At 52.6% G+C, this 5,000-nt stretch overlaps 1 non-coding gene across 1 annotated transcript in view; it reads right to left on the reverse strand.

The window, feature by feature from the left end:
• The window catches only part of LOC126431771 (small subunit ribosomal RNA), a 1,910-nt gene extending 1,216 nt beyond the window's left edge, over positions 1 to 694 (reverse strand). The window contains exon 1 of the ribosomal RNA XR_007577737.1: positions 1 to 694. This exon is cut by the window's left edge and continues 1,216 nt beyond it. This is a non-coding gene — a ribosomal RNA (small subunit ribosomal RNA).
• Between the last annotated feature and the right edge of the window lie 4,306 nt (positions 695 to 5,000).

Below are 5,000 nucleotides of genomic sequence, written 5' to 3' on the forward strand. Positions count from 1 at the left end.
AAACACCGACGGGCGGTGAACCAACAGCGTGGGACACAAATCCAACTACGAGCTTTTTAACCGCAACAACTTTAATATACGCTATTGGAGCTGGAATTACCGCGGCTGCTGGCACCAGACTTGCCCTCCAATAGATACTCGTTAAAGGATTTAAAGTGTACTCATTCCGATTACGGGGCCTCGGATGAGTCCCGTATCGTTATTTTTCGTCACTACCTCCCCGTGCCGGGAGTGGGTAATTCGCGCGCCTGCTGCCTTCCTTGGATGTGGTAGCCGTTTCTCAGGCTCCCTCTCCGGAATCGAACCCTGATTCCCCGTTACCCGTTACAACCATGGTAGGCGCAGAACCTACCATCGACAGTTGATAAGGCAGACATTTGAAAGATGCGTCGCCGGTACGAGGACCGTGCGATCAGCCCAAAGTTATTCAGAGTCACCAAGGCAAACGGACCGGACGAGCCGACCGATTGGTTTTGATCTAATAAAAGCGTCCCTTCCATCTCTGGTCGGGACTCTGTTTGCATGTATTAGCTCTAGAATTACCACAGTTATCCAAGTAACGTGGGTACGATCTAAGGAACCATAACTGATTTAATGAGCCATTCGCGGTTTCACCTTAATGCGGCTTGTACTGAGACATGCATGGCTTAATCTTTGAGACAAGCATATGACTACTGGCAGGATCAACCAGGGAGCTGCGTCAACTAGAGCTGAGCAGCCGGCCGCCCGGGAGTGTGTCCCGGGGGCCCGCGCGAACACGCAAGCGTCCGCTCAATTATTCTGCAAACAGGAGGAGGCTGCGCTCCCCTGCACCATACACCTCGAAACCCTCTCAGGTCCCGGCGGCGCGCAGCGCCGTCCTAAGTACTTGGTCGGGTTCGAGAGAGGCGCAATCGCCCGGAGTTTGGCGAGTAGACGCTTTAGGTGCGACCACCCGTGCTCCCAACTGAGCTTGCCGCTGCCGACAGAGGCCCGGGAGCGTGCTGTCGTGGCATTGCCGGCGGGAGACAACACGCGCCACCTACGGTGACCGGCAGCTCCAACGCCAGCGCCACAGAAGGACAAAAGCCCCACTTGGGTGCCGAAGCGAACTCTCCCAGCACAGCGCACGCGCCAACACGTCCGCACAGCTGCGATACAAACCACCTGCGAGAACCGCAGAGGCGACCGAGCAGCAGACGGCGTCGCGGCGCCGAGCGCCGGGCGGCGGCGCATCCTCAGCGCACACAGTCCTCAATCGGACCAGCACACTGCAGATGTCCACCGCGCTTCGCACCGGGCCCGCGAGGACCTACTTTGGCCGCACGGCGCCGCGTGCAGGGTGCGCCGGCGCGCAGCTGCGCCGCCTGCCGCCTCCGTCGGCCGGCGCGCCTGCCAGTGGCCGCCCCCACCAGCCGGCTGTAGCGCGTGCGCCCACGCACCGCGCGGCCAGCACGCCGGGCGGCCCCCCCTCACCGGCCGGGGCCGGTCCCACCCAGCCACCGCCGCGTATCGCTTCACACCCACATGCCATTCACGTTCGTGGGCATGGTGGGTATCGCTGAAACAACCGGTTGGTAGCTCAACCGATCGTCGCCATCACTGATTCACCTCTAGCGAGAACAACCGCACCACAACGGTTTACCAGTTGTTCATTTGCGTAACGTCACCAGCAAACGTAGGCGTCCATCGCCATTTGCAAATTCAACGATTGTTGCATGCCTGTGTCAGGTGTCACGACACACTATGTCTGCCCACATACACGCAACAACATGTGCACGCTTCGCAAACACGTGGAAGGTGGCCCCCGTACGTATGCGATGTCCATTGCGCAAACGACTGTCAACCGGCCTCTGTCGCATGTCGCAGATGTGGAACGCAGTGCACCATGCTATCACGGTGTGTGAGAAGAGACGACAACGTCTGACAACACGCGCCACTACATCAACAGACGGCTCATGCTGATCGCCATCCAGGGCATACCACACTGCACTCCAGCTCTTATAGGGAGACGACACGTAGCTGCGTGCACAACATTTGGACCGCATGGTTCGCCGTTGTTGGCGCAGTCGTTGTACGGTCACATGTACCACGATGTATCATTCAGTACATGAGGACCAATGTGCAGTACAGTGTGTGATTTGGAGGTACAACATCAGCGGACAGTTGACACAGGCCGTACCACAGCGTAGGCGCAGTGCTTCGCCATGCGAATGCCAATGAACAACTGCGAAGGGCATTGAGCATGTACGTCCTGCTGCCATCCACATTACAGTGTATCGCTGCAAGGTGTTTAACATGAAGCGATACACTGGGGACCGGGCAGTGCGAGTAGCAAACTATATTGCGGGGGTTGCAGTTAGGCAACACTACACTAATTTAACGCGTCGTATGACAATTACAGAGCAGGTTAAGGCCCAACGTGTGTTGGGTTAAGGCCCAACGTGTGTTGGGTTAAGGCCCAACGTGTGTTGGGTTAAGGCCCAACGTGTGTTGGGTTAAGGCCCAACGTGTGTTGGGTTAAGGCCCAACGTGTGTTGGGTTAAGGCCCAACGTGTGTTGGGTTAAGGCCCAACGTGTGTTGGGTTAAGGCCCAACGTGTGTTGGGTTACAGCACAATATGGGTTACGTTAAGGGGCAATGTGGGTTACGTTAAGGGGCAATGTGGGTTACGTTAAGGCGCAATATAGGTTACGTTAAGGCGCAATATAGGTTACGTTAAGGCGCAATATAGGTTACGTTAAGGCGCAATATAGGTTACGTTAAGGCGCAATATAGGTTACGTTAAGGCGCAATATAGGTTACGTTAAGGCGCAATATAGGTTACGTTAAGGCGCAATATAGGTTACGTTAAGGCGCAATATAGGTTACGTTAAGGCGCAATATAGGTTACGTTAAGGCGCAATATAGGTTACGTTAAGGCGCAATATAGGTTACGTTAAGGCGCAATATAGGTTACGTTAAGGCGCAATATAGGTTACGTTAAGGCGCAATATAGGTTACATTAAGGCGCAATATAGGTTACATTAAGGCGCAATATAGGTTACATTAAGGCGCAATATAGGTTACATTAAGGCGCAATATAGGTTAGGTTAAAACACGACATAGGTTAGGTTAAGGCACGACATAGGTTAGGTTAAGGCACGACATAGGTTAGGTTAAGGCACGACATAGGTTAGGTTAAGGCACGACATAGGTTAGGTTAAGGCACGACATAGGTTAGGTTAAGGCACGACATAGGTTAGGTTAAGGCACGACATAGGTTAGGTTAAGGCACGACATAGGTTAGGTTAAGGCACGACATAGGTTAGGTTAAGGCACGACATAGGTTAGGTTAAGGCACGACATAGGTTAGGTTAAGGCACGACATAGGTTAGGTTAAGGCACGACATAGGTTAGGTTAAGGCACGACATAGGTTAGGTTAAGGCACGACATAGGTTAGGTTAAGGCACGACATAGGTTAGGTTAAGGCACGACATAGGTTAGGTTAAGGCACGACATAGGTTAGGTTAAGGCACGACATAGGTTAGGTTAAGGCACGACATAGGTTAGGTTAAGGTACGACATAGGTTAGGTTAAGGTACGACATAGGTTAGGTTAAGGTACGACATAGGTTAGGTTAAGGTACGACATAGGTTAGGTTAAGGTACGACATAGGTTAGGTTAAGGTACGACATAGGTTAGGTTAAGGTACGACATAGGTTAGGTTAAGGTACGACATAGGTTAGGTTAAGGTACGACATAGGTTAGGTTAAGGTACGACATAGGTTAGGTTAAGGTACGACATAGGTTAGGTTAAGGTACGACATAGGTTAGGTTAAGGTACGACATAGGTTAGGTTAAGGTACGACATAGGTTAGGTTAAGGTACACATTGTTGTAAGGAAAGGTTTAATGGGGGGGGGGGGGGGGCGGCGGCCGGTTTGTTGATTGTGATTATAGTACGTGGATGCCTGCGGTATCATCTGATTTGCCACGTCAGGATGTACCTTTGGCTCATGACAGGCGGCGCTCTCATTCCATGCTTGTGGCAGACCTGTGTCTTTCATTCCTGCCATTGTTTGTGTGCTGTGAGAGGAGGCAGTATTGTGATGTTGGGTGCACCCCTGTGTAGGACATGTGTGGGTGTTGGTGGCTTGGCTGAGCAATGGTGGTTGTCGGGTGGGTGGGATATTCTGTTTTCTGTGTGGACCTCCCAGTCTGGTTATGACAGTGTGGATTGTCTAATGTGGCGGAGAGGATGCACTGGGTGTTGTTGCATGCTGGTGCTTACATATTGTCTGTGTGCGTGTTACAGGCAGAGAGTAGTGCGTGATAAGAGTGTGTGGCTGACGTGTGGTTGTGATTGTGAGCAGAGTCTTTCAGCATGTATACGGACAGTTGTATATATTATCTGTATTCTGATGGCTCTATCTATTACTAATCAGCGCCGTGTATACGTTTAATGTGGTTCCCGTCGAAACTGTTGTATCTCTGTACATTAGTGACACGGCGAGCGCGCTATGTAGCTACTCGTCTCGGCAGCTTCCACCGGTGTATGGCAAATGATTATAAGCAATGAGTCTAGTCGTCAATACCGATAGTGTGACGTCACATGTCTGGGGTGGGGGACGCTGCGCCCTTCCGGTGGGTCATGGCCTAGCAAGACTCTCCCCACGCAGGGGGGGCTTGGACTGTCATTAACTCTTCCGAGTAATATACTTGCCGTACGTTTTTGCGACTGCGAGTGCAACGCTCACCGGTACCGACATGGATGGAGCGCCTCCTAGCTGACCGCTCAGCATCGGCATTCGTACAGAGAGCAACGCGATCGCGTCTGTAGCTCGTAAGTGGTACAGCTCGCAGCTCATGTATAGGGACAGCGGGAATGTCGCATATTGGACATACCTCTTCATGAAACGCATGTTATAGGGGTGGATTGCACATTGCGACTGCGGGAAAAGTCCGCCGTTCATCCGCTGGAGTTGCGAGTTGGGCGGTTGGAGTGGGGCGCAGGTGGAGTGATTGCCGGTCCACGATTT

Source organism: Schistocerca serialis, unplaced genomic scaffold (assembly GCF_023864345.2).
Source record: "Schistocerca serialis cubense isolate TAMUIC-IGC-003099 unplaced genomic scaffold, iqSchSeri2.2 HiC_scaffold_1110, whole genome shotgun sequence".
Lineage (NCBI taxonomy): Eukaryota > Metazoa > Arthropoda > Insecta > Orthoptera > Acrididae > Schistocerca > Schistocerca serialis.